The 12361-nt window shown below is 42.1% G+C and overlaps 1 protein-coding gene across 3 annotated transcripts in view; it reads left to right on the top strand.

Annotated features, from left to right (window-relative positions):
* The window catches only part of LOC128252038 (obscurin), a 123577-nt gene that overhangs the window by 33843 nt on the left and 77373 nt on the right, over positions 1-12361 (top strand). The gene's annotated exons all lie outside the window — the stretch shown is intronic.

Here is a 12361-nt window from a genome sequence, read left to right on the forward strand (position 1 = left end):
GTCACTCGCTAATGGGCTTAGGATCCTGATGGCGGACTCGGTATTCTGGCACCCAGCTCCGCTCTGAATTTGTATATTTGGCCATATTTTGATGGCTTGATTAAAGTCCGGTTTGTATAAAGTAAAGCGCTCTGTTGCAGCTTTATCGATTGCATACAAATATTTATGCAAGTGCAAAATGCTGTGTATTAAAAGTGTGAAAACAATGACATCGATGGGTCCACAATATCCAACCACTGGCTGCGAAAATATTATTTTTTTATTGTTATTGCTATTTTTTTTATTTTATCTGTTACTGCGGTGCGTAATGTCTTCTTTTTCGTGTTTGTTTTACGTAACTGCTGCTTAAACACCTGGTTTTGTCGGAAGGTTTTATACAGGTACAGCGACAATTGAGGATTTTTTTTCGGGTTTGGTTAGTGGTTCTCGTCCCCTTCTGTTGCCTCCTTTGGCAACATTTGCTTTAACAGCGCCAGCAATTTGCACACTATTGCCTTTGTCCTGGCTGGCCAGCGAAGGATATCTTTCATCTTTGGCATGAATTTAAATTGCTTTATGAGTGCAAATTGTGCTCAGCTTGTGGCCGAGTGGAGCTTTATGGCAAAATTATGTTTGGCTGAGTATCGAGAGGTTAATAAGTAAATGGCAGAAATAAGTAGAAATTCAAGATTTATACTGAAGCTTTTTTAAGAGGTCAAACCTATTTTTATTCTTTCTTTTTTGTTATCTTCAAAGTATTTGTTATTGTGAGAATTTTGTTCAAAGAATTTTACAACTTTGGGACCTTGTCCCATATGTTCTTAAATAATTTTTGATCATTTTTGTTTAGCCTTAATTTTGGAACTCGAACGATTTCAAGGGCAAAGTTGCTCTTTTCCATTCCATCCATTTTCTGTTATTTTTGGTATCGAAATATGAAATACAAAAGTCTGACATATCTGAAGTCTGTCTTCCTTACCTCCATTGAAATCATTTGCTCCCACATCGTTTGGAACCACATCGTTTGGAACCTTTTTCCACATTGGGAGCCACTTCGATTGAATAAAATCCAATTAGCTTTTTCTGTGCTTATCAAGGCGCTTACAGTTACTCTGGGCAACAATGGTGGAGCACTTGTAACCGGCGAAACAGTATCCGCCGCTTGATCTTTCCGCCTGGAACTGACCGCCGTTTTCTCGGACACGTGATGAACTGCGACGACAGGATAAAACAAAAGAAACAAAAAAACAGTAGACTGTTGGCATAAAAAAAAACAATCGAAAAAACCAGAAGCGCCGAAAAATGTTGCGCCATCATTCTCGGCTTACGGAAAAGTGAGAATATGCGTGTGTGTTTGCGGCACTCCATGGCCTATCTATATGTGTGTTTGTGTTGTCTGCGTCTGTCAGTGTCATCGCAACTTCCGAGTAACTGTAACTGCGACCAACTGTGGCCAACACACACACACACACGCTCGAATAGTAACGCTTCCGGTTGCATATCTCTTCACGCATCGTTTATTTAGTTTTTCTGCTTCATTTTCTCGCACTGGAGCCCAAGCTGCGTATACTTATTGCTGTGAAATTTTCAGCACTGAGCTTTCATTTTTTTTTTGACATTGCAAGTGAATTTCGGGGCTTTTCCCCACCGTGGCCAACAATATTAGCAAGTCAAACAAATGTTGTTTGCCAAGCAAAGGCAGCTGGTTGAAAAAAGCTGGTGGAATATAATTTGAAGCAAATTTTAATTAATGCCGGCAGCAGTGCCGGCGGATACAGACAGACGGAGGATACACCAACAGACTGTTCTGTTCTGTTCTCTTCTGTGTATCGTGGGCGGAGTCAACCGCACAGCTACATTTGGTCAGAGGACGAAATGGAAAGCGAGGACAAGGACGAGGACGAAAACGAGGACATCGTCAGCAGCCTGCCGCCAGACCACAACACCGTGTAAATCCCTTTATCAAATTAATGAGCTCATTAAAATTCGTTTAGCAATTACAGTTTTAACAATTTCCGTCTCCCCCGAAACCATGCCCCTGCATCAATATGCTCGGCAAAATGGAGATGGGAGTCGGGAATTGTGCTGAGCCAGGAATCGCACAGGTGGCGACTCCAGGACGCCAGGACCTCAGATTCCACCCACTCCAGGACGACTGCACGTGCGCAGTGTCGACGGTTTTTTGGGAGTCGGGGGCCCATATTATATCCATAAAAATCATAATAAACTCTGAAGTGAAATTTTTGGCCGCCAAGATTGTTATATACTCAGCGAAGAGCGGCGCGCGCTGTTAATAGCAAAATCGTGTGGCCGGGAAATAAAAGGGCATAAAAATGCTTTAAAAGTAATAATAATTGCGTTTAGCCTTGTTTTGGCCACCATCTCAGCTCGTCCGCGAGGTAACAGTTCCAGCTGCTCAATCGCGGGTGAAACAATAAAACGAAATAGCAATGTAATAATTTATGATGGCATCATTAAAAGCAACAAACGGTGAGCTGCAAAACTTTTGCCATTCGAAAGTATTAGAAGCTGTTGCCAATGGGTAGGTTTTTGTTATTTTTTTTTGTATGGTATGGTGGTAGGTGGTGCGTCTTCGACAGCTTTTAGGCCATGCTCCACTGCCTTCAGGCTTCGCTTCGACTGCAGCGTAATAAAAATGTTATTATTTCGCTTTATTTATTATGCTTTTTACGGAATTTATGACGTGCGCATGCTTTGATTCATTTCTCAAAAACTGTTTGTAATTTTCATAAAAATGTTGGCCGCGTGCGACCAATGCTAATCCGGCGGCAAGGCGAACGGCAGACTTCAAGTCCATCCATACGGCGAATGATTAATTGGATATTGTGGCAAATGCACATAAACCATAACTGACAAATTTCTTTTTTATTTGGCATCCGGTTCGGATACAAAAGTGTTACACGCATTCGGTGACCCTGTCTTGGTGCGTTCCTTTGTGAGTGTGCTTCTGAGTGTATGTGTGTGTGTGTGCTGGGTCCTTTTCATTGTTCCTTTGTTGCTTGGGGCTATTGATTTTTCATCCCTTGGCTGGTCGTGGTTTGTCCTGCCGCTGCTCACTGCTCACTGCTCACTGCTCACAGCCTTTTGTATTATTTTGCCATTTATTGTACATTATGCAGGCGACTAATATTGACATTATCTGTTCAACAGAGCCCCTCTTTCTTTTGTCGCTCTGTCACTTAAATCAAAGGCGTAAATCCGTTATTTTATCGCTCTCTGAGTCTCTTGATTTTTATGCCCTTGAAGTGGATATTATGAGTGTAGACAGCTATACACAGTGCACAGTTGTTTTTTCTAATTCATGTTCCCTTTTTTGATTATTTATTGGTATTATTGAATGAACTTGATATATTTAAAAAGTTATTAAATGCTTTTAAAATGTCTGCCTTAAAAAGTATTTAAACTTCAGTGGGTCAAGTTATACTTCTTGCCAATTTCTCATGCTGGCTGACCGTATTCCAATCAATAAATTCTGCAAATAGTTAGGGCCTTTTTTGGTAAAAAAAAGAATATAAAATGAAGCGTTGAGCCTTTCTCTTTAACAGCATTGGCCGGGGAATTTTGATTGTTTTTTGGCCCCAGGACTGCAGATCCTTGCTCACTTACTCACTTACTCAACGCCCTGGGTTCCTTTTCCCTTTCTGGCCCAGCAATTTATGATATTTATTTGATGCCCTGACATATGGCCAGCGTTTTGTATGCTCATCTATTCAGCGATTCCCTGGCTGTTGACCCCGCCCATTTGGCCCATTGTGGGTCATACATCAACTGTCTGCGTGCGTAGATTGCAGTCGGAAGTGCCATACAGATGGGCTGATGTCACCAACACTGCAGGAGCAGGAGCAGCAAAAAATTGCATTATTTGTTTTTCCACGTTGTTAGGTACACAGTACTGTGCACATACGTATTGGACTCTGGGCTGCTTTGTCTGGGGCGCTGACATCGCATGACTATGCATTTCATTTGATATGACGATGGTGCTGCTGCTGCTGCCCCTGCCAGAGCACAATGATGAATTATTGTGCCAAAGGTGACTTTCATTATTTCCTTTGCATTTTTCATATCGCACACAGCAGCGCTGTTGCGTATCTATGCAGAAAATTGAATTCCAGATACACCCAGGCTTCTGGGTTGTAATACTGCCCTGTCACCCCTTGTACAATTTAGGTCTGCAAATTGATTGTATGGATTTAATATTAAGGATTAGACATCAACGCACAGCTGAGCAACGCCTGGCACTCCACTGGGGTCATGCATCATTCGATTGGAGGGCGTGGCCGGGCGTGTTTGGCAATAAATGAAATTGTGCCTTTTGCCTATATATCACATCAGTGGATGCGGAGCCCCGGCAAAATGTGTGTTTCTCTCTCAATTTCTACTTCATGAGCATAAATTGCATTTTCTGCAATTTTTCATTTCCATTTTGCTTAAAAATGGAAAGGCGGGCAATTGAGGCTGCCTAGGCCATGTTTTTTCAATGTATCCATTGCTTTGGGTTTATTTTTATAGTTTATTCCTGGTTTACTTTTGATGATATTTTTGTTTTCATTTTTACCCCTTGCCGTGGAATCGCCGCAAAAGGCAATTTTCTCCAGCCAGGGGACTGCAACATTTATGGCGAAGACATACTATACACATAACATATAGAGCCCAGCCAAACCGCTTAGATGTTGGGGAAAATTGAATTTTTAAAAATTGTCCTGCCAGCAGACTGAGGCAGAAATATGAAAGCTCCCAGTCAAGCTGGATGCCATGGCCCAGCCGAAATGCTTTGCTGAACCCAAGGAAAAACGCACACATGTTGCTGGCTGCACATCATCGAATAGTTCTTGTCGACTATCAGCAAAATCGATCCAATTGCCGGTCCTTACTTTTCCCATTTTTAGTTTGTTGTCTGCGTTGTATGCGCTGTTTCGCAGTTTACTTGGATTCCTCATCCCAGTCTTGCATTCTTTTCAAGTTGGATTTTGTTTAATTCGTTGTCAGAAATATGGGTCCATTGTCTGTTGCCGCTGCATTAGACTTCGTCTCTAATATTCGCAGCAATTTGTTAACCATGTTCTCTCTCATTTTCCATTTTACATTTCGCATTTCCCGTTTTCCCTTTGCCATATTTTTTGTTTTGGATTTTTCTGGCTGAGTGTTGCACTTTTTCAATTTATTCTCATGCTGCCCGCTCGCTTTTGTTGCATATTTCATTTGCCGCCTTTTAGTTATAGCCATTGTTGTGCTCTATGTAAAATATTCAACATATTTTGCAAGTTCATTTTATTTTTATTTCTTTTCGAGCAGCGACGGCGGCAGAAACAATAAAATAAGTGATAATAAAAAATGAATTGCACATGCGGGTTAGACAAAGCGTTGGGTGTTGGGTTGGATAAACAACTCGAGCGACTGCAATAATAGTTTTTGATGCTGTCAAAGTAGCCTGCTGTTAGAAAAATATTATTGGTTATGGCACATTTACCATTTTTGGAACATATGGCAATGGTTTGGCAATCAACAAGGCTATTTTTAAATTTTTAAATTAGCCTCACCGTTTTATGATCAATTTATTTAAGATTTAATTTTATCTGTAGTCTACCCCTCAAATGTATGTATTTGTTTTGCTTACGTTAAATAAATATATAACTATTAGCTTCAGTTAGTTTTGCCTTTAAAACGAAGCTAAATCTTTAAGCCTCAATTTTCATCAGAAGCAACACTTTCTGATGCCCCAACATATATTCTGCAAACAGGATTTGCATATTCCCATGTAGAGTAAAGAATTAACCCTATTACACTAGAATTGAAGGGGTCAGAGCTATTCCGCTTTGTCAAAAATGCCCTTGCAGCCCTTACTCAATTATGCTTCAAGTTCCGTTTCATTAAATACGCTTTTGTGCACTCTAGCCCCAAAACAAAGTGCTAGCACACATGTGAATGCTTTGGGCTGCTGTGGCGAAAAGTTGGCCAACAACAAGTCAGCAGCTGCTGCCGGCTAACTACCAAACAGTCGAGCCTATGGCTCACACACACCCACGTCCTTAGCCCGTCTTTGCCCCTCTCTCTCCACACCAACACACACACACACATTCACACACACACACAGAAACAAGCACATGCACTTAAAATGCAAACGGGCGTAAAATTTTAATTGAGCCTTATACACTTTGCCCTCATAAGTATGCAATGGTTTATTTTTTTGTTTGTGCTTCTGCTTGTGAGAGTATGCGTGGGTGTGTGTGTGTGCGTGTAGACTCTTAATGCGACTGCAACCTTGAAACGAGGTCCACCTAAGCAGCCCGCCCACTACATATGTGTATGCATTCTGACCCAATAGAAACCAATTTGCGAAAACAACAAGTACAATGGGAACAACAGCCAAAAGGACATCAATCAGTAGGCAATAAAAGGCACACAAGGATCAGCTTTTTCTACAGTCGCGTTCATGTATTAAGAAACTTAAACCTGATTTCACAAACAACGTTTTGAGTTTGTATAATACATAAATAAATATTTAATAAATATTTTGCGGGTTACATATGTATTTATTTTATTTTTTTGTCAGAAAATAATATTATTTAGTTAAAAAACTTGAACTTGATTTGTATAATAAATTCTAGAGCTAATGTTAATCTGTCCATGTTTTTAAATAACTGTTTTGCTGGTTTCATTTGTATTCCTTTATTTTATAATATTTTAGGTGAAATAAATTATTAGAATATTTATTTTAGCACAAGATAAGCTAATGTTTTGAACGCAACTGTACATACACGAATATCGAAGCATATGCAAAATTGTTTTGCAATTGCAGCAGCTGGCATGGCCATTGTTTTTAACGCCGCTGTGTCCACAGGGTTACAACCACCACTGGAAAAAGTGCGCATCAATTATTTATATTGAATATTTTGCTTCGATTAGACTGCTCGCATTTGCCATTCAGCAGGGCCAAGGGCCGACCAGCCAACGATACATGACAAGTGGGCCAAGAACGAGGGCAAGGCAATGGTTTGTGGAATTGGGGCCTAATGAAAGCCCCGATAGTGGCCGCCAGTTTTGCACACTTTCCCTTTTGCTCTGCATTCCACTCGAATCGAGCTGGTTATTGCGTTCTGCCAATATTTGTGGTGGGCGGTTGGGTTCGAGTGCTTTGCTTGGCTTCGTTAGGGCTTTGGCGGGGCTATAAAGAAAAGCTGTCAAGTCCTCAGCGTCATATGTCTTTCAGCATAAATGTCATTCCGATACTTTGCACAAAGGATTCTGGTTCGGATGTTTTTGTCGCATTTTTTATTTGCCATTTCCCTTTTATTTTCTCGTGCTGGCAAGTGGATGCGGGTGTGGGTGCGGGTGTCCTTGTCAGGTTCACGCATGAATTGCCACTTACTGGCCAGGATTTTGCTGCATTGCAGGATGCGTAAATTGAATTTTGTGGTAAAGTGCAAATTGGCTAGTGCCATGCTCTCCCACAAAGTCAACGGATCGTGGGGCTTTTGTGCCTGTGCCTAAAGTCAGCACACCATTTTCTATGATTACGGCGATTCGGAAATTTAAGACACTCTAGTCGGGGTCTGCATTCAATTTGGCGGGGTATTAAGTTTTCAAGCTGCAGCTTGAAACTTGATAAATAAATTACTCGGCAGTCCGACAGTCCGACAGTGACAATCTAACTGTCGGGCCCTACACTTTGCACATTTTCCAGAATTATTGCAGTCAATTGACGCGCTCCGCTTGCAAAGACTCCAGACACTCGGATCCGCTGCGATTTGCAGTTCTCCTTCTGTTCATTGGGTTAGCTTTTTTATGCTCCCCCCTGCATCGCCTGCAATTTCTTTTTTATCTTGCAATTGCAAGAAAATATTTTCATTTCTTAAGGGGCTTGCAGCTCAGTCCGCAGATTGGAGGACCAAAGGACCGAAGGACGACTTCAGGTCGATGCGTCACAGTGTCGAGGCTGGGCTTGGCTGGCCGGGACTGGCTCTCCAGTTCTCCGGCAGCCATCACTTGGCCGTAGTTTATTGGCCTGGCAAAAGTTTCGTGCCGTCACTCGAGCCGAAGCAGTCTAGGCGATTCAAGTTTCTGCAGGAGCAACAGCAACAGCATCGCAGCCGGCCATCAGCTCAACTTCAGCTCTAGTTCTACAGCAACAGCTTCAGCTTCAGCTCAGCTCAACCAGCTGGCTGACTTTGAGTGACGGCAGAAGCTAATGCTAATGCCCGGACTGAAGCCAAAGCTAAAGTCGGGGCCAATGGCCCAAGTTAGTCTGGCGCAATAGTTGCGCCATTGATTTAACTTAGGGAAAATTGATTTAATGCCATAATTCAGTGTCCAATGTGCCAACTGACTTTCAATCAATTTGACGCATAATTCCTGATGGATTTAATCGTAATGGATGATGGATTGCCGTCTGAGAGCGAGACTCTCGAGTGGCAACGCCGCGTATGCGTAACGCAGCAATGCGAAAAACACTTTTAGCACGTCGTTTGTCGGCCCTAATACCTTGTAAATTATATTCGCTTATCTTTATCGAGCGCTGAACGCCGTGTTACCTGTGCCAGCTGATACAGTCTTTTCATTAAGTTGCCTCACATAAATCAATGTCCCGGGAATGGAGAATACGGATTAAAAAAAAAGAGGAGCAAATCCAAAGCAGCGGTGGAAATTCCGCTGATATCCCGCTGTGGTCTACATCAAAGCCTTGGCTCCAGTCCGAGTATTTTTAATTTTAATCAAATGCATGACACACAACACCCCCCACCCCCCTGAAGTGTCTGGCTGCCTTTTATTTGACTTGGCCATTTCAATTGCCGAGCAATTCCTTAATGGCTTGCTTTCGCCCGGCCCCCTACTTTCCACTTTCTGCTGTCCTTAGATGTAAATAAAAATGCATTGCACTGCCATTTCCTGTGAAAGCCAAAGCATTTGATGTAACTCATTTCAGCTTATGCAGCGGCCACGTGACGACGACATTTTCACTCACCGCTTTTCGCCCCTTCTCATTTGTAGCGCTATTTGTATTTGTATTTGCATTTGCATTTGTGTTTGTGGATGGGTTTCCTTTTATAAAAGGTATTTGCAGGGTACACGGGTATATTGTATTTGTGCAAATATGTGTGGCAGTGTGAGGACTGCCTGGCAGACCCTATAACGTTGAATATTTTAGTTTTTCATTTGAATCTGGGGAAAACACTAAGCTAATCATATTTGTCCACATCATTGCGAAGCTAGAAAATATGAATATATTATTGTTCATTTTGGCAAAGCTATAAGGAATTAAAACGGTTATGCAAGCCAGCATTTTATTTAGAAGGGAAATCATATGCTGTTTAAAAGAATTTAAATCGACAAACAAAATCCAGCTTTTAAAATGTTTATAAAAAACGGTTTTTTATTAAATTTGTACTTTTTGTATGTAATTTTAAAAATATATACAACTAGTTATTGCGATTGGGGTATCTTCCAGTCGAATCCATCGACTGCAAAATTCTGTCTTTTTTATAATGTTAAGCTTCTGTCGTTTTTTGTGGCCCTGCCACGGCTTTTATATGTTTTTCTTCACCAAAGCTGTGTGAAATCAATGGAAGCTGTTTCACTCAGCCGTCGCCTGTCTTTCTCGTCATGGTCTCGTCCTGGTGGAGAACTGCCCCTCGACTGGCCGCCCTCGTCTGTGATTGCGCAAAGTGCGGCGTTGTCCTGCGAAAGCGTTTTATTTAAATATAGTATTCACGTGTGTACGCAAATATATATATATATATATATATATATATATATATATATGTATGCATATATATAGTGTGTTGGGAGTGTGTGTGCGAGTGTGGTGTCAGGTAAACCGTAACGTTTTAAATCTGCTTGTCGGACACTCGACTTCCGCCCTTCCGCATTTCCTCCCAGCCAGCACTTCCCAGCCAGCGGTCCCGTATTTGTGTCAGTGCCGTGTAGATCGCTTACAGTTGGCATAAAAAGGGATGCCAACAAAAACAGGCAGCACGACATGTTAAAAACAGTTTTATGCACTGCCAGAACGAGCGGGAATAAAATAAATATGCTGGCTGGCTGGCTGGCAGTCTGCCTCAACGGGTGTGGTCCTTTCGTTTCGTCCTGGAAAACGCAAAAGTGCCCACGCTTCAATGCGTGTATCTGTCGCACCGGCCGCTGCCCCCAAAATGCTTTAAAAAATGATTTTTACAAGCCGCACAAACACATGTACTAAAGTTATACGATAAAGAAATCGCAGAGAAAACAACCAAAAAACATTGTAAACTACACAGAGAAAGGCAAACTGTTTTTTGCCTGAATAGTCAAGTAAGCTAAGCCGACCTGAACTGTACTGAACTGCCGATTTGCAATTTTCGGCTTTGGGGCCAAAGGGTTTTTCGGGTAAATGAATGAGCCGGCCCGTTTGTTTATGTTGCCCCACCGCCGCCTGCAATTGATGGTGATTGATTTTTTTGATTGATCGCTTGATTGATTTAACGCGTTGATTTTGGCCGATCTCGCTCAGCGATGATGGGGTTTGCATTGCGCCTGGCCCGTTTCGTTAAAAAAAACTAATAAAAAACTATGCAGCAAAACAGCAAAGCAAACGAAAGGGGGAAGACCTTCGAAGCGGCTTAATTGAAAAGCGGCTCGGCCTAAAAACTGAGCAGGCACTGGGGAAGTGTTTTGGCCCACCTTGGGGGAAATCTTGCAATTACGCTAAAAGCAATTCCCGACGAAACTCCAAAGAGTTAGCCGGGAGTGAACCCTTAGCATTTGGCTTTCACCGACACAGACACAGACTAACAGAGGCACATTTGCCACCTCTAAGGCAGGCCCACAAATTTTTATTTAAAGCACTTTACCACGGGATCGTGTTGGCCTCACTTTTTCCCCACTCTCCTCCCGGTTTCTTTTTTCTATCTCTGTGTGTATGTCGTACAATCAACTTAAACTAAGATTACAAGCGCCGCCCGCTAAGCTGTGGAAAAATGTGTGCCAGCGACCAGCGAAAAGGAGGTAGAGTCCAGAGTCCTTGCTGTGGAGGTGCGGGAAATCCGCAAAACCACTCACCGACAGTCAGACAAACAGACAGACATACAGACAGACAGACGACTCCTGCATCCGCAGCCCCTCAAGGCATACGCATGCTATTTGTATTTAAAATGGGATTTACCTGGGGTTTTGTCACTTCTTTTAGCGGGGCTTTTAATTTGATTTAATGCGTCTACGCGTGCCGCGTCCTGGAAACTCCTTTTTGTTGGCTGGAGACAAGGACCTGTTTGTGGCCCCCAGGTAAATGTTGTTCTCGTTGTTGGCCATTTGTGCGAATTAAGTTTTTGGCGGCACGGCGAAACCAAACGATCCCCCAGAAACCCAGAAACCAGCATAATGCCCCAGTGAATTGGCCAAGTGAAAACTTGTGCGCCGGAAAACTATGTACAAACTCAATTGCAAATGTATGCCATCACGATATGCCGGCACTGTTGTTGTTTTGGGAAAAATGCAAATTAATTTTCCGCAGGCTTTTTGCTGTGGTACCCATTAAATATGAGCGCTCTGCATCTTCGTGGCACTTGCCTTGGCCTCCATTTTCGGTTTATGTAAATCCTGCCAAACTGCCGCTTCCTCTCCAGACATTTTGAGAAACCGACCTTTTCGCTGCACATCAAAGACAGCCTTAGAGTATTTTCGCCAGCGGCTAGACTTTGAACTTGCTGCCCTGGAATGGTGGCTCTTGGGTCTGGGTCTGGGTCTGGGTGTGGAGTCCTTGCTCTTGGCTCTCGGCTCAACCGCAATTAAAACAGATTTCTTGTTTACGATGTCCTTGGCGAATTTGTAAATCAATTCTATGCGTATTTTAAGCAATTAATTTTCCTGAATTTTAATTGACTTTGCCATCTGCCCCTTACTCTCTTTGGCCCTCTGCCTGTTTGTTTGTTTATATACTTGTTTTCCCTTAACTTGCTCTAGATAGCCCACAAAATTGGTAGTCGTTGTGGTTATCTATATGTTTCCTTTGCGGATGGTCTAAATTGATTTTGGAGCTAAGCACAGTGCATGTGTACTTAGATCATTTATGTCTAATCCCCCTTCAACTTGTCAGCTTTCCGAAATTCTGCTTACAAAGGTGACCACAGCACAGAAATAGCCTGCATGGGAATTCTTTATCTGCACTAATGGAAAAAGTTAATTGAAATTAATAAAACTAAATGCACGCAAAGTGCAATTTATAATGCTTTTTAACTGCAGGTGTAAATTATTATGGCAAAGCAAATATTTTGGTTTTCAATTCTCTAATTTATTCTATTCTGCTATTTTGTGCAATAATTTCATTCTGCCTGTTAATTTTTTGCCAATTTGTCAGCAATGTTCAGTTGTCTTACAAAAGTAACTACCAAAA

Source organism: Drosophila gunungcola, chromosome 3R (assembly GCF_025200985.1).
Source record: "Drosophila gunungcola strain Sukarami chromosome 3R, Dgunungcola_SK_2, whole genome shotgun sequence".
Taxonomy (NCBI): Eukaryota; Metazoa; Arthropoda; class Insecta; order Diptera; family Drosophilidae; genus Drosophila; species Drosophila gunungcola.